At 37.5% G+C, this 18678-nt stretch overlaps 1 long non-coding RNA gene across 1 annotated transcript; it reads right to left on the reverse strand.

Annotated features, from left to right (window-relative positions):
- Positions 1-12416: 12416 nt before the first annotated feature.
- On the reverse strand, positions 12417-14304 carry LOC131639440 (uncharacterized). The gene is made up of 3 exons (XR_009294956.1): positions 13776-14304; positions 13432-13682; positions 12417-12715 (listed from the first exon to the last, which is right to left on the reverse strand). It is a non-coding gene; the product is annotated as an uncharacterized LOC131639440 (long non-coding RNA).
- Between the last annotated feature and the right edge of the window lie 4374 nt (positions 14305-18678).

Consider the following 18678-nt stretch of genomic DNA (forward strand, 5'->3'; position numbering starts at 1 on the left):
TAGGATATGTCAAAAGAATCTACAAATTTTACCCTATAGAGTATCCATTATAACCTCTCCACATAATCTTGGGTTAAGTAACCCCTTCTCTTTATCTATTTGGCATGTCAAGTGCGAGATAAGTTAACCATCTGTATCTTATCTCTTTTCATCCTGCACTAATAGAAAGGAAGTACTTGTCAACGATCCTTGATTGTTTAATCTTTCTCCCATCAAATTAATAAATCTAGTGTGATCAGTACATGCATAATTTGGATTGAAATCATGGGATTTAGAGATGCATAATTTTGATGATCAAAATGATGGTTAGTTCAAGTTATTTAGCTTCTCATTTCGTTCAGATTTAAGGCAATTTCGTTCAGATTTAAGGCAATAAGAACATTAAAAAACATGTGTTTGGAAGGGTCGGCCCGAACATTTCAGAGGCCCTGTTCTAATTTTAAAAATATGATTTTTCATATAAATAATAATATACTTGTTATTTTTTAACATATTATCAAGAAAAAATAATAATATATATTTTTTAATAAAAAAACTAATATAATAAGTCAAATAAAATATCATAAAATATTTAATAATAATATTTTGTTAAAAGGTCATTACTTAAAGTTTTTATTAAAAAAAAAATTAAACTCCAATTAAAAGTGTACGGACAAAATTTTAAAAAAAAAATTAGAAGTTACTTTCAATTATATTTTATAAATAAATAGAATAATATTGACATCTATTTATTTAAAGTTTTACTATTAAAATTTTAATATAATCAAAATCACATTAATTTTTAAAACAATACAACTCAAAAATAACTTTTCTTTAAAAAAATCTGTTTAAAATAATATAAAATGTAGGTGATATTTTAAAATTTAAGAAATTAAAAACGAATGATAAAATACTTAAAGTAATATTTTAAAAAATAAAATAAACTTATACTTAGTTATTATAGTTTCACATATTTCTAAAACATAATTTTAAAACCTAAATTGTTTTGTAGGTTAATTTGTTGTTTTGAAATAGGGATATTGGGCCACCTTTATTGTTGAACTAAAAAGGTGTCGCACGCTCGCGAAAAACGAACAGAGTCGCCACCAATATATTTATCCCATAAGGGAAAGGAATATCAGGAAACCTAACAAAGGAAGGAACAAGGTCTTGCGACCAGAGAATCAAGGTACGGGAGTCGGTTACGCAAGGGGAAGGTATTAGCACCCCTCACGCCCATCGTACTCGATGGTATCCACCTATGTTTGTTTCTATCTAAAGGGTGTGTACTATGTCTATGTCTAAATGCGAATGCATGCAAAATGTAGGGAAAATAAAGAATTGTACTCGCACGGGCCCTACCCCGCTGCCTACGTATCCTTTTCAGGAATCAGAGTTACCGTAGCTCGGCTAAAGATTTTCTGTTTGTTTTTGTGTTTTTTAATTGGGCGGCGTTAACGCTCGCGCTCTTGCATAAGGGATCGCCTAGGATGCAATGGAGCGGAGATAACGATGCCCTTAGGTGCCAAAGAGATTGGTTTGTGTCTTTTAGGGTAGATGAGTGATGAACAGTTCCCAATACCGGGCCACTCACCACTTTCTCTACTTTGCTTTAGTCTGAACCATTGTTAGGTGTTTTATGGTGCTTTTGGTTGTGTATTTTTTTAAGGGAGTTTACTTCACGATTTGGATCACATAAAATGTATAATGATCGAGAAGCAGATTAGAGAATGAATCCCACTCACTTCCATCCCATTATGTAATGTTTGAGAAACAGATTAGAGAATGAATCTCACTCATTTCTCTCCCATTAATTAATGTTTGAGAAACAGATTAGGGAATGAATCCCACTCGTTTCTCTCCCATTAAGTAGTGACCGAGAAACAGATTAGGGAATGAATCCCACTCGTTTCTATGCCACTAAGTGATTGAGAAATAGATTAGGGAATGAATCCCACTAATTTCTCTATCACTTGCTTAATGTGATTCGCATCTTCCGTTTATTAATGTTTTAAAGAGTTGAAAAAGAAAAAGAATGCAAAAGGGAACTAGATCTAACATTCTAATCTATGTTATTCTAATCTACAAATGGCCCTAAGGTCAAGGATAACTATCCTATCTCAATTCCTCTTAACAAAGAAAGGAGAGTCTAAGGGAACATGGCAAGCAATAGCAAGATGTAATCAAAATCAAAACAAGGAATGAGAGGCTAAGCATGGAAACAAGAGAGAGAAGCCCCAATTCAGTAGCAAAGCAGGGTATTGAATGTCCCAAATCAAATACAAAAGCATCACGGTATCACACAAAAGTATCCACAAAAAGTTATCAAAGTATCGCATGAATCGTTACTTATCAATTAGCGAACAAACATCATTTAATCGATGCGAAAAGCAAGTGAACACATGGTCTAAGCTTGAAGTCAGTAGCAAACTCATTCATTTAGTTCCAATACCCTATGTTAATCTATATTAGTCAATTAGCATGAAACAATACAAAACTCTAACCAAAACTAGACAACACTAGGTTAATACTAGCTAAACGGTTTCAAATTGTGAATGAAGTTAGAAACATGCAATCAAATGGTACAAGTCAGTAGAAAATAGCCCATACTAGATGCCTATACAGCCACAAAGTCATGCCAAGAGGTTCCACACAAAATTGCGGGTCATTTGTACAAGTTACGGTGCAATCGTCAACCAAAAACAAGTTATTCACATGTGAGAAAGGAAAATCAAGAAAAATAAGAAAACATGCATTAAAATTTTCAATTCCAGGTCTTAGGACCTCTAAACATCCCTAATCATATGTACAAAAAGGAACCGACGTTATTGCATGAATGCATTTCAATTTGAGAGCACAAACGTCACAATTGTCTATTAGAAACGCATGTTAATCGAGTCAAACAACGCTAACCAAATACCAATTAAAACAAAGAATTAGGAGTTCATTTTTTATACACAACATCATGGGTTAGTCTACTGAAACTATACAAAAATTGGCAATTAGATTCTGATCCTAAAGTATTAAACGAAATCACTTTGCGAAATCTATCAAAACCGAAAGAAACATGAACATACCAAAGTAAATGATTTATTGAAAATAACAAACTAACTTCTAAAAATCTACAAAAAATACCAAAAATATATACACACATATATCTATCTAAAACCTATTTTTATTTATTTTTTATTTAATCAAAAACTGAATTATGAGTCAAAAGTTAAAGAAGAAACAAATTCTAACATTTTATAAAATCTGTCAGCCAGGGGGTGAGAAAGTAACTATGGAGATGTACTGATTCATGTTACAAAGTGCATGGGCCTCAAGATGGGGGTGAGAACAGAAATTAGCGCAAGGCCCAGTGCTTTTTCTTTGATCCAGATTTTTTTCTCAATTAATTCTAATAACCTCAATTAATTGCAACTAATCAACATGTTAACTTAATTAATATGCATAATTAGGATTAAACAACAATTAAAGTAGCAAAGAGGGATTAGGTTAATGTGTGAACCTTCACGTGGAAACTCAACTCGTTCCTCTTCTCACACGAGACTGCAACCGGCGGTGGTGGTGTCCTCTCCCTCTCTTTCGCGACGCACTCAGCGGCGCCGTGAATACCATCCGGCCCCCGCGAAACTATCACGCCACGATATCCTCTCCATCTCGCTTGCCTCTCTCTCTCGATCTCTCTTCCCGTTTTGCCTTTCCCTCTTCTTCGATTCAACCAAAGTAATGGCTGCTGGAGATATTCGACGGCGGATGCGACGGCAAGCTCGGAAATGTCAGAGAACGAAGACTCTTGGATCGGTAATGGTCTCTGCTCTTTTCTTCAAATCAAACTCGTCTCCTCTTCTAACCTTTGATTTTCTGCCGCATTTTGGTTGTTGATAGTGCGAAGTGTAGATGGAAATTGATGATGTGTGGAGAATCGATGAAGAAGTCTGTTGATGAAGAGAGAAAGATCCGAATTCTGTTACAAGTTATCTTTTCTGTTATGCTTTTTCCCGATCAATTTCTCTTCTCCTTTTTTGTTGTGTGAGTTTTGGTTCCGGTTGATGAAGATCATTGTTGTTACTTGCAGTGAAGAAGATGTGGTGATGATGAACATGATTGAGGACGTTGAAGCTTGTTTGAGGAATGGTGAAGATTGATTGATGTAGAAGGTTGAAGGAGATGGAGATTTTGGGTTCAAGTGTTGCTCGAAATTTGTTATGTTTCCGTCAGAAGTTGGTTGTGTGGAGTTTGTTTTCAAAAGTCTTGAAGATTGAATCAGTAAGAAGATTGGTGAAGAGAGGATCCAAGTTTTTGTTACGGATTCGGTTGGAGCTTCAAGAAGATGATTGAAGGTTCGGGTTTCTTTTTTTCTTTTTGATGAATGAGGAGTGTTGAAGATTTCAAGGGGTGATGAAGATGGATATTTTCCTTTTTTTTGTTCTCAATTTCTCCTCCCTTTTCTTTCTGTTATTTCCGTTTTTCTCTGTTAGAATTCTGTTATGAACCTCTCTCCGTTTCTCTTTCAATTTCCGTTATCTCTCCTTTTCTGAGCTATTGGATATTTGTTCTGTTATGTCCATTTGAAAACCGGTTCAGTTTGGGTTTTGTTGCGGTTTTCTTGTAGCTGATTTTTGATGGTTTGTGCAGGTAATATTGAATTGTGGAACCGGTTTCTTCTGTAACTCCAAAGAGCATGGCCATGTTGTGATTTGCATCCTCTTGTAATTAGTCATTTTTTTATAATTTTTGTAATGGACATTTAATAGTGTATGGATGAATGTAGTGGCCTTTGAATATATTTGAAATTTTGTAACTTTGGGCTTTTGTAATGAATGAGAAACTTTGGACAATACTTGAATGAGCTTGAATCGAATGTTGAACTTCAAGTAATAAAGTTTTTGCAAATATTCCAAATTCCTTCCACTTTATCTTCCAACCTTGTATGCTTGAGAACTTTGATTCATTTAACAAATGTAAACACAAATTCGACTTTAAAGTGCTAATGAATCCGAATTCGACTTCACTTCTCAAAGAAACATTGGCTTCAATTCAATCTTCTAATCCATATCAAACTTGCATGACACACACCAAGTAACCAAAAGAATAGAACTTAAATTCCATCTCCAATCGATGGGCCTCAATGAGCACATACCCAAAACTTCCAATTCCTTTTTGAGAGGCAACTTCACGACTTTATTTATTTGAGAAAGAATCAAAGTATTAATTTCAAGCAAATTTATTTGAATCCTTGATGAACCACCTAAATATTTGATCTCTTGAGAAGCCTGAGTTCAATGAAGTTCATGATGACCGAATGCCTTGTACCGAGACCCAAGTGGGACTCAGCTTGCTTTATAACCTTTGATCGCGTGCTTTTAGATATTAATGATGCATGAGTTATGTTAATGCCCTAATGGAGGTATGCAGATGAAATGGGAAGTATAAGCCAGTTAAAAATTAAAGGGTAGGACAAATTTGGGGTATGACAGCTGCCCCTATTTAATCGTCTTAAACCTGAAGGTGAGATTGGCCCCAGCCTTTCGAACGTTCAAGGTAGAAGAAGATTAAATATCAAGACCTGAAATTTGTCCTGAAGACAAGATGGTGTAAGTGTTATCCCCATTTTTGTATTTTGATATCGGCTGGGGAAAGAGAACTTTTGTTTTGTTTTTCTGGTGGAAGAATTTACAGTGAGTAATTGGAAGAAGGGTGATAGCTTGTAACGTAGCCCAAAGTGCCAATACAAGGTTCCCAAAAGAAATGTTACATGAAACAATGACTGAAAGGAAATAGATCTCGTGCGATCTACGACTCAACATCAGGAGAAGACCTCGTACGATCTTCAAGACAGAAAGGAAATAGACCTCGTGCGATCTTACGACTCAACATCAGGAGAAGACCTCGTACGATCTTCAAGACTGAAAGGAAAAGATCTCGTGCGATCTACGACTCAACATCGGGAGAAAACCTCGTACGATCTTCAAAACTGAAAGGAAAAGATCTCGTGCGACCTACGACTCAACATCGGGAGAAGATCTCGTACGAACTTCAAAACTGGAAGGAAAAGATCTCGTGCGACCTATGACTCAACATCGGGAGAAGATCTCATACGAACTTCAAAACTGGAAGGAAAAGATCTCGTGCGACCTATGACTCAACATCGGGAGAAGATCTCGTACGAACTTCAAAACTGGAAGGAAAAGATCTCGTGCGACCTATGACTCAACATCGACTCGACATCGAGGGACAAAAGGAGACATTGTGTCAGACACTCATCAGAGATTGAAGATACCTCGCATCGGCACCGCGGTTGGAAGAGATTTGAAATGTAATAGCAGATATCAATCAGAATTTGTAAAGACAACCCTTTGTGTGGGGATGTATTATTGTCTTGACTGGGTGCGGATTTGTATTATCTGGCTTATGCTTTGTATGCATGTTTTGAGTTTAATGGCGTAATGATCCACTGTAATGGATATGCTACGCTTTTGAGGATGCAATGCTATATGCAGTGAATACTATATGCAGAGTGCCAAATAAAGGCATTAGTGAGGTAAACACCAGGGAGAATCCCCTTAGTGTTAAGGACCATGTGGAGGTGCCAATAGATATTGGACTTTGATTTGTAAGATGCCCTTTTCTTTGACTTGAAGAATGATTTCTGACTTCTCACCATGTGCCAATGCTTGGAGGATTTTTAGCTTGAGGAGATTCCCTCGATTCACCGTGTTGGGGATCATCCGAATAAGGGCACCAGGTTGGAGAAATGGAACAACTCTCAGGAGAAATAAACTCCTGTGCTTGGGGAGAGACCAAACTTCTAGGAGAAATAAACTCCTATGGTCATGGAGCGACAAAACTCAGAATTGTGCCCCAAGCTTCGTGACTTATGGAGGAATTTGCCCCAAAGGATCCTTGGAGAGATTTGTCGAATCTCGACGTAACTGCCCCAGATCGGTTGAACTCATGAGAGATTCCTCGACTTGATTGCCCCAGATTGATCAAGGCTCGAAGAGATTTATCGACATGATTGCCCCAGATATGCTGAACTTGAGAGGTCAAACTTCGATTCAATTGCCCCTGATTAGGTACATCTTACTAGAATCCTCAATCTTTCCTTGTTTTGATGCCAAACAAACATGGGAACAACTTTACCACACTCAACGAAGTCTTCAAACTCTTCCCCTCAAGGTAATCAAAGAAAGCATTAAGTGTTCATGCCCAACGGAGTTCTTTTAGAGGAACTGCCCCTTGATGGTCAGCATTTGATATGATTAGCTTTTCCTCTCCGGAGTTCTCAAGTCTCTTGTACTTTGACACGATCGAGTTACTTACTGATTCTCATCACGGTAACTTCCTTGATGTTAAGCGCATATTTTGTATGCAAAAGAATGTTAATTCTAAGAATGATGATTCTAATGCAAAGCGTATGTTAGTCTTGAAGTTGTAAAACTTTTTTTGTGAAATGAGGTTGCGACCTCTTGTGACCGAATCACTAGTTGACACAACCTCGATTTTTGCATATGGAAGATAAAGCAAACGTACGATACCAACATGGATATGAGTCTCGCTTCATTAGGAGTCAGTTAAACGCTATCTAATCGGAGTGCGCTTTCGAAATAAATCCTACTTCAATTAGGACTTTTAAGGGTTGTAACTTGGCCGGGTTCACGGTTTTCAGAAAACAAAGGTTTTTAGGCTCAAAATTATTTGGTACCCACCCCCTTCGTGATGTTCTCCATTCCTAGGTTCCATTAACTCGACATGAGTGTTCATTCCTCACAAGGAATTTGGGATGGTTGAGGAATCAATGAGGTTGTTTTTGGACATGGCAGTCACGCACTTTTATTCTTTGGTGTCTGGTCACACAACTTTGTTCTTTTGAGAAGGATTTTTATTTCGTAATCCTCATTTTTAGCTTATGCTTTCCCTGACTTTTGCCTGGACTAATTCTTTTGAATTTTATTTTGGAGTCCAGCGGGATGCCCTAACTTTTGCCTAAGTCATTGTTTTCATGTTGTTGACTTAGCGGGCTCTCTTTTTTCTCTTGTTGTTTTTTTTTGAACAAGTCGTGTGATATCGTGTTGCTCTCGATTTGTTTGAAATATTGTGACTGCCTCATTCTCTGATTGATGAGGGATAACCATTGAGGCATCGTCCTCTTTTGACCTCTTGATGGAATAAGGATAATCATTGCGGTTTTGAAATTCCTCAACCTTTTGAAGGATAACCATTGTTGTACCCTTATGTGCACCTTTTGGTGAGTTTTGAACACTCGATCAAGTTAAATGAACACTACCCTGCCCCAAGGTTAAAATAAGGGTTTTTTATGATTAGAAAAGAAACTCCTACTTCAAGGCTCAAAGGGGTTGACAAGGGTCTATCTCCCTTATATCTCCAGTGTTTGGGGATTTGAAACAATGCCTGTACATCCTCAGTAGGGTTTTTTATTCAAAAACACATGATTAGAGATTTTTGCGTTTTTATTTTTCATCATTCTCCCTCAGCTTTTTTTTTTTTTTGCCTCAGCAAGCAATTAGTAAAGTTGGTATCGTAATGCCAAAAACATTTTATGAGTGATAACGAATGGATTACTTCAAGACAAACATAAACAATGTATTATGATTTTCATTCAGAAATTAACAAGTTTTTACATTCTATTGATGCTTAAACACACAAATGAAAAATTACAATGAGAATGCAGTAAGAAACTAAATGAGTGTCGTTGTTGAGGAGACTTGACTCCGTCTGGACTTGTTGAGCTTGAATACTTTCTGCAGTTCCTTCCAAACACTTCATATTACTTCAAAAGAGAACTCCAACAAAGTCACCCATGAGTTGTAAACTTTTGCCTTACTTTAGGGATTCGAGCAATGCGAGTGATGCAATGCTCAAGATAAGAGTATGTCTTGCTTATCCCTCGCGCGGGAGCCCCAAGTATAGATGCTGAAGAAGTATTCGCCTTCATAAAATGGAAAGAATCTGGTATGGTCATCAAACTCAAGAGAGCTACTTGTGGTGAAGAAGGCCCAAAACACGAATCTTAACCAATTTAAATTCTGACAAACGAGGAAGCAACTCGAGGATGAGAAGCATTATGAAGAACACTCTTGATTACCACACGGAAGAAGACTCTGACGAAGTCACCCAAAAATTCGTAATGCTTTTAGGGATTCGAGCAATGCGAATAATGCAATGCTCAAGATAAGAGTGCGTCTTGCTTATCCCTCGTGCGGGAGCCCCAAACATAGTTGCTAGAATAGTAATCGCCATCATAAGTGGAAAGAATTTGGTACGGTCATCAAACTCAGGAGAGTTACTAACTGAAATTCCAACAAACAGGGAAGTGAATGGGCACAAGGCAATAGAATCACATCAATTTGTTTCTCATATTCTTCTTGTCTCTGTTAGCTAGCATGGCCACTGAGAAGGAGATCCTGAGAAAAGACAATTGATATATGAAGTAGAACCTTGAGAATGAGAAGCATTGTGAAGAACACTCTTGATTACCACACGGAAGAAGATTCTGACGAAGTCACCCAAGAATTCGTAATGCTTTTAGGGATTCGAGCAATGCGAATAATGCAATGCTCAAGATAAGAGTGCGTCTTGCTTATCCCTCGTGCGGGAGCCCCAAGCATATTCATTGAAGAAGTATTTGCTATCAAACATGGAGGAACCTTGCGTGGTCATCAAACTTAGAGAAGTTATCTGTTGTAAGGAAAGACCAAAACACCAACTGAAACACCAACCTCCACGGATACAACTGAGCACAAGAACCTTGAGAATGAGAGGTGCTTCTACAGGAAATTCTTGATTACTTCTTGGAAAGAAGATTCTGACAAAGTTGTTCGAGAATTTGTGGTGCTTTCATTATTACCATACCAACGAGTTCAGACAAGGAAGTAGCCTTCTACAAAACAGGAAATACTGAAAATGAGAATACAGAAGTGAAATGATGATTGCCATAGTTGAGGAGCCTTGACCCCATTTGGGCTTATTCTTTTTTTTTTGTGATACTTTCTGGAATACGGGCATTCACTTATGCATGAACTCTTCGTTTTATGCGCAGGCCATTTTGAGTGAATGATATTACTTTGGAGTCAATGAGATCTTGGACTTTGTGTTTCATCGCCCTACAATTCTCAACATCATGGCCAGGTGCCCCGGAATGGAACTCGCATCGAGCGTTGGCATCAAAGTTGGGGGGGAGCTTTTCAGGCGTAGCCGACTCTCGTAGCTCAATCAACTGAAGTTCTAGCAGGCGAGGAAGTAACTGAGCATAAGGCATCGGGACCGGATTGATAAGCCTCTGAGGTATCTTGGGCTTTTTCCCACACATTTGGTCTCCTTGATTCATTCTAGGGGCATGAACATTTTGACGTGGAGGCAATGGCACTTGAAATTGAGGGAGAGCTCCCTGAGGCATCCCATGAGTGAAAAGAGATCCTATTAGGGAGAAGGAATCGACAACTTCTGTTGCAGCAACAGGAACAACATCACCTTCCTTCCTTAATACCGTCCTCAGAACTTCCATGACCAAGCTCACCTGAGTCTTCAACTGATTGTTTTCCTCTTTTAGTGCATCCTGATTACGGACCAAGTCTCGCATCTCCAACATAAGATGGCCCATTTGTTCCTTCATCTCATCCATTTCCTCACGGAGTTGTTCCATAGTTGATCTTGGAGTCGTGGCGGTGAGAAGTCAAATCTGTTGTTGATCTTGGAATCTGAATAGAAATGGTCCCATAAGTCTTTGAAAGAACCATGAAATGCATGATAGTATGAATGCATGTTTCATTTATGAGAGATCCTAAAGTCTTTTCTCACACTTTCATCTTTCTTTTTTTGGAATCAAAGCTTCTCTTTTGTATAGAATACCTTTTCTTTTCTGTTTTGCTTTTTTCTTTCCTTTTCTTTTACATATCTTTTCTTTTCTTTTCTTTTCTCTTTTTTTTTTGGAAATAGACTTTAGGATCTTTCATAAATGGAGTGGACAAAGCAATGATGTTATGCAATGCAAAAGCATGGGATCAACGGTCCATATAATCTTAGTAGCCACTGTACAATCCTCTGAATAACTGATACAGGTCAAATGTCACAGGATCAAAGGTCCGACACCTTTTTGAATACCAGGAAAACCAATAGTCACCAACAGAACAGAATAGTCACCAACGGTACCTGTCATGTATATCCCACCCCACTCACAGGTGTAGTCTAGGTCAAGGTAGGTCAATGGCTTCCAGCGTTATCAGTTCTCCTGAAACACCATCATTGTCGCAAATACATGCCAACAACGGTATCTCATTTGAACCTCGACTGGTCGTGGGTCTCATGATCGCAATCAACAGAACCTGACATTCTGTTGGCGTCATGACTATCCACTCTATCCTAGGTATCCTATGTGTCACTCTGGCCTGGGTATTGGGCCTTTTACCTCATAGAACATCCCACCCAACCTGCAAAACAGAACAGAAGACCCCAAGGAACACAAAATATAATCCATATGCATGATGTGCAAGCAGAAATAAACATGATATGCAAGCAGAAAATAAACAGGACATGCGAAACATAAAATGAATACATAAAATAAATAAATGCACGTATAGACAAAACATAGCACACCCATGTCATACCCCAAATTTGTCCTACCCCTTTTAATTCTAACTGGCTTATGCATTTCATAGTCTCGTGTACATACCTCCCATTAGGTCATTAACACATCATGCATTATTAATCAATAAATTGGCATGGGATCAAGGATCTTGAAGGGTTAAGGTTTCATTGGTACTTTGAGGCTTCTTATCTTCAAGGTGTTTATATCAATCAAGTCGGAGCTGAGGTTTCTAAGGTCTTTTTCAGTTAAAGTTATAAAACTAGGGTTTATTTCCCTATGATTGAGTTTGGTCTTATAAGCATCATGGGTTGCTTCTCAACACTTGAGTTATTAATGACTTGATCACACATTTCACGCTTAGTCCTCTTTCGCTACTCAAGGAACAAGGCTTTTGAATCAATATCTCAACACGTGGCGATGATTATAGCGTTAAGTTTTGTGTGGTGCTTGCTTGGAATATAAGTCACCTTGGTTCAACTATTGTTTGCTTGAATTTCTTAATAAAGAGTGTAGAAGAAATATTACAAAAGTGAAGGTTGACTTTTGTTGACCAATTCACTTCGGCTTCCTCATTGGAATTTGACCATTACTACATCAATATTAAGGAATTCATTCAAATAGATATAAGAAAGGTTACATGTTATTGAATTGAAATTCAAATTCAAAAAAAGGAGGGAAATGCATTCTTGAATCCAAAGAGAAAGCAAAATGGAGTGAAGAACATATTCAAAGAAGGGAAAATTCCATTACTTCATCACATCATATCAAATATTGTTACAAAAAAAGCCATACCATTACATCATTCAAAAAGTACCTACAAATCACATTGTCCATATCACTCTATCTCAAATTCCATCACAAGCCATTACAAGTTATTCTCGAGTTACCAAAAAAAAGAACCATTTTCTAGTTCCATTACAGAGTCATTACAAATCCACTATTCATATCCATTACAAAAAATCCCATATCATTAAGCCATTACAATTTCAATCAATCCCATTACATCAAGTTCCTAAATTCTAAAAATTTCTAAACCTATGTTCTTCTTTGATTCTAAACTTCATGTTGATCTTCTTCCAAACTTTTCCAAAAGCATTGCTCACAATTTGCTTCCATTACAAGCACCTGCATGAAAGAAAATCAAAACCACACAGCATAACCAAAAATAACATAACAGCAGCCACAGCAACAGCTTATAGGAAAAACAGTTCCAAGAATATACACACAGCCATACATATATCCTCTCATTCAGCATCTTATCCCTTCCTACAATCCTGCAACTAACCCTAACTGTTTCAAGCCAGTTTATAACTACTTATCATAGCAGAAAAACAGGGGTAACCATCTCATAACCATTTTGTAACTAATTTTTCCATCAACCTCACCTATAACAGAAATCCTAAACTACTAACACATTTTAACGGTTAACAAAAATCTCCTAACAGCCTCTAACCTATTTCACTAACCAATTCTCAGCATTTATAACTAATTCCTAACTGTCACTCAACTAACTACCTCATCCAAACAGTTAAAACCTAACAAACTTTTCCCAACTTCTAACCACTTTGTAACAGAAATCAAAACCTAACCAACTGTCACATAACTAACCGTTCCTAATCAATTTGCGGCTAATCCCTCCAAACTCTCTTTTTCAAATTTCACTTGTAACTAACTTCTAACATCAATAACCAACCTATACCTAACTGATAACTAACCACAAATCAGTTACAAAACTCAACAGAAATAACAGAACCATTCAACAGATTATAACAGAAAAAACCAGAAGAGAAAGAAGGAGAATCAAAAACTGAATTGTAACAGAAAATTGGAGAAAAGCTAACCTGAAACTTCCCCCATACTCTATATAACAGGATCTTCACAAACACAAAAAAGCTCTCTCTCGATCCATTCTTCTCCACTTGATCACCATCTTCACATTCAGAATCTTCAACCACTCTTCACACACTTCATCTCAGAACATTCATCATCTTCACCATTACTTCTCAATCCTCATCTCTTCACTCTCAATCTCTCTGCAACCTTGAGACAACCTTCATCACCATCTTCACTCTGTGTCCATTCTTACTTCATCCTGCATCACGTAACAATCACGACAAGTTCAGAAATCAAAAAAGAGAAAGGTGAATCGGATGAACACAAGCCAAAGACGAATACGAATGTTTACCTGAATTCCTCGAATTCTCGGTAGCCTCCATTAATCGTCTCAGAACCTCTGCAACTCTCATCGCATCGCCTTCATCATTAAGCTCAATCTCGCAGCAACAACAAAACTTCAGAAAAATCTCAGAACAGAAATGAAGAGCCGATAACAAAAGAGAAAAAAACCTGCAACAAAAGAGGCTCCACGTAGCGAACTCTGACCTTCATTCTTGAATCTTGGTGCAGAACCGATTCAATCATCATCATCATCCAGACCTTCCCGCAATATTCATCACCACTGCATCACAACCTTCGAACTCCGCCACGTTCAACATCAAACTACCAATCTCGCATCAATCGGCGACGATCTTACAACGAGTTCGTGAAGGAAAATGAAAAGAAGAAATAGAGGCGAGAAGTGAGAAGAGAGCATGATCGGAGAGATGAGATCGGTGCGTTTCATTTCTGTTCACGGCGACGCTTCAAAGGTTGATCGGAGAAGAAGATCTCCACCGCGCCGCTGCGTCTGAGTCGAGACTGAAAGGGAGAATTCCAAAGGTCATATCTCAACCCTAATTTCCATTTCCATTCTTAGTTTTTTAGTTTTTATTTAATTCTTTTTTTTCTTAATTCAGATAAAAATCTAAAAATATTAAAATCTGAACAAAAATCTAGATGGATCTTCAATTCTCCATTAGGCCATACGTGAATTCTGTCCACACCTCCCCTAGGGCCCAGCGAAATTTTGGTACACAAAATCTGAAAACAATTGTTTCAAAAATCTGGATGTGGATCAAACTCCATGGGCTTCACCGAATTGCTATTGCTCACCCCACTAAGCCCATGCACCCCCATCTGTTTACAATAATACAACAAAAACAAGTCTTGGGCCTGTACCAACGGGCCTTGCGCCCCATTGCTTCCAGCACCTTCATTCTGATTTCACACCTCCCTGTTTCACTTAATTGATAGTTTTTTTTAGGTTTTTTACTTAGTTTTTTTTTTGCTACTTCTTTTAGGTAATAAAATGACATAAAAACCTCATAAAAAAATAGTAGTTTAGGCTTAGTAGCATTTAGGTTTTTTAGTACAATTAGGCTTGAATTAGAATTCCCTTAACTCTAAAAGGCTCATAAAAAAAAATAGTAGTATTTTGTTTAATTTTGCACTAATGTTTGAATTGCTTTTGTATCATTTACATGTTGAGATTGTATATTTGTTGCGTGACTTTGTTGATTAGTTTTTGGCCTTATTTTAGGCCTATGTTGTTATACCGCTTGTATGCTTCTTTTAGAATCTATCTCATGTTAACATTAGGATTTAGACTTGTATAGACAACTTAGACTAGAATTTAGATATAGTCCCCTATTGCATTCTTTTTCTTTTCAACTCTTAAAATACATTAATAAACGGAAGATGCGAATCACATTAAACAAGTGATAGAGAAATGAGTGGGATTCATTCCCTAATCTATTTCTCAATCACTTAGTGACATAGAAGCGAGTGGGATCCATTCCCTAATCTGTTTCTCGGTCACTACTTAATGGGAGAGAAACGAGTGGGATTCATTCCCTAATCTGTTTCTCAAACATTAATTAATGGGAGAGAAGCGAGTGAGATTCATTCTCTAATCTGTTTCTCAAACATTACATAATGGGATGGAAGTGAGTAGGATTCATTCCTTAATCTACTTCTCGATCATTATGCATTTTATGTGATTCGAATCGCAAAGTAAATTCCCTTAAAAAATACACAACCAAAAACACTTTAAAACATCTAACAATGGTTCAGACTAAAGCAAAGTAGAGAAAGTGGTGAGTGGCCCGGTATTGGGAACTGTTCACCACTCATCTACCCTAAAAGACACAAACCAATCATTTCTTTTCCTTTTGCCTCGCTGGCACCTAAGGGCAATGTCATTTCCGCTTGTACGCATCCTAGGTCGATCCCTTATGCAAAAGCGCGAACGTTGACTCCGCCCACTAAAAAACACAAAAACAAACAGAAAATCTTTAGCCGAGCTACGGTAACTCTGATTCCTGAAAAGGATACGTAGGCAGCGGGGTAGGGCCCGTGCGAGTACAATTCTTTATTTTGCCTACATTTAGCATTCATTCGCATTTAGACATAGACATAGTATACACCCTTTAGATAGAAACAAACATAGGTGGATACCATCGAGTACGATGGGCGTGAGGGGTGCTAATACCTTCCCCTCGCGTAACCGACTCCCGTACCTAGATTCTCTGGTCGCAAGACCTTGTTCCTTCCTTTGTTAGGTTTTCTGATATTCCTTTCCCTTATGGGATAAATATATTGGTGGCGACTCTGTTCATTTTTCGCGAGCGTGCGACAACCCAGTAAATAAACAAACAAACGGATAGGCTAGGATCGACTCACTAAGGATGGACCAGCAACAGGTCTAGCAACATCCCCAGCAGAGTCGCCAGCTGTCGCACGCTCGCGAAAAATGAACAGAGTCGCCACCAATATATTTATCCCATAAGGGAAAGGAATATCAGGAAACCTAACAAAGGAAGGAACAAGGTCTTGCGACCAGAGAATCAAGGTACGGGAGTCGGTTACGCAAGGGGAAGGTATTAGCACCCCTCACGCCCATCGTACTCGATGGTATCCACCTATGTTTGTTTCTATCTAAAGGGTGTGTACTATGTCTATGTCTAAATGCGAATGCATGCAAAATGTAGAGAAAATAAAGAATTGTACTCGCACGGGCCCTACCCCGCTGCCTACGTATCCTTTTCAGGAATCAGAGTTACCGTAGCTCGGCTAAAGATTTTCTGTTTGTTTTTGTGTTTTTTAATTGGGCGGCGTTAACGCTCGCGCTCTTGCATAAGGGATCGCCTAGGATGCAATGGAGCGGAGATAACGATGCCCTTAGGTGCCAAAGAGATTGGTTTGTGTCTTTTAGGGTAGATGAGTGATGAACAGTTCCCAATACCGGGCCACTCACCACTTTCTCTACTTTGCTTTAGTCTGAACCATTGTTAGGTGTTTTATGGTGCTTTTGGTTGTGTATTTTTTTAAGGGAGTTTACTTCACGATTTGGATCACATAAAATGTATAATGATCGAGAAGCAGATTAGAGAATGAATCCCACTCACTTCCATCCCATTATGTAATGTTTGAGAAACAGATTAGAGAATGAATCTCACTCATTTCTCTCCCATTAATTAATGTTTGAGAAACAGATTAGGGAATGAATCCCACTCGTTTCTCTCCCATTAAGTAGTGACCGAGAAACAGATTAGGGAATGAATCCCACTCGTTTCTATGCCACTAAGTGATTGAGAAATAGATTAGGGAATGAATCCCACTCATTTCTCTATCACTTGCTTAATGTGATTCGCATCTTCCGTTTATTAATGTTTTAAAGAGTTGAAAAAGAAAAAGAATGCAAAAGGGAACTAGATCTAACATTCTAATCTATGTTATTCTAATCTACAAATGGCCCTAAGGTCAAGGATAACTATCCTATCTCAATTCCTCTTAACAAAGAAAGGAGAGTCTAAGGGAACATGGCAAGCAATAGCAAGATGTAATCAAAATCAAAACAAGGAATGAGAGGCTAAGCATGGAAACAAGAGAGAGAAGCCCCAATTCAGTAGCAAAGCAGGGGATTGAATGTCCCAAATCAAATACAAAAGCATCACGGTATCACACAAAAGTATCCACAAAAAGTTATCAAAGTATCGCATGAATCGTTACTTATCAATTAGCGAACAAACATCATTTAATCGATGCGAAAAGCAAGTGAACACATGGTCTAAGCTTGAAGTCAGTAGCAAACTCATTCATTTAGTTCCAATACCCTATGTTAATCTATATTAGTCAATTAGCATGAAACAATACAAAACTCTAACCAAAACTAGACAACACTAGGTTAATACTAGCTAAACGGTTTCAAATTGTGAATGAAGTTAGAAACATGCAATCAAATGGTACAAGTCAGTAGCAAATAGCCCATACTAGATGCCTATACAGCCACAAAGTCATGCCAAGAGGTTCCACACAAAATTGCGGGTCATTTGTACAAGTTACGGTGCAATCGTCAACCAAAAACAAGTTATTCACATGTGAGAAAGGAAAATCAAGAAAAATAAGAAAACATGCATTAAAATTTTCAATTCCAGGTCTTAGGACCTCTAAACATCCCTAATCATATGTACAAAAAGGAACCGACATTATTGCATGAATGCATTTCAATTTGAGAGCACAAACGTCACAATTGTCTATTAGAAACGCATGTTAATCGAGTCAAACAACGCTAACCAAATACCAATTAAAACAAAGAATTAGGAGTTCATTTTTTATACACAACATCATGGGTTAGTCTACTGAAACTATACAAAAATTGGCAATTAGATTCTGATCCTAAAGTATTAAACGAAATCACTTTGCGAAATCTATCAAAACCGAAAGAAACATGAACATACCAAAGTAAATGATTTATTGAAAATAACAAACTAACTTCTAAAAATCTACAAAAAATACCAAAAATATATACACACATATATCTATCTAAAACCTATTTTTATTTATTTTTTATTTAATCAAAAACTGAATTATGAGTCAAAAGTTAAAGAAGAAACAAATTCTAACATTTTATAAAATCTGTCAGCCAGGGGGTGAGAAAGTAACTATGGAGATGTACTGATTCATGTTACAAAGTGCATGGGCCTCAAGATGGGGGTGAGAACAGAAATTAGCGCAAGGCCCAGTGCTTTTTCTTTGATCCAGATTTTTGTCTCAATTAATTCTAATAACCTCAATTAATTGCAACTAATCAACATGTTAACTTAATTAATATGCATAATTAGGATTAAACAACAATTAAAGTAGCAAAGAGGGATTAGGTTAATGTGTGAACCTTCACGTGGAAACTCAACTCGTTCCTCTTCTCACAC

Source organism: Vicia villosa, unplaced genomic scaffold, assembly GCF_029867415.1.
Source record: "Vicia villosa cultivar HV-30 ecotype Madison, WI unplaced genomic scaffold, Vvil1.0 ctg.002635F_1_1, whole genome shotgun sequence".
Lineage (NCBI taxonomy): Eukaryota > Viridiplantae > Streptophyta > Magnoliopsida > Fabales > Fabaceae > Vicia > Vicia villosa.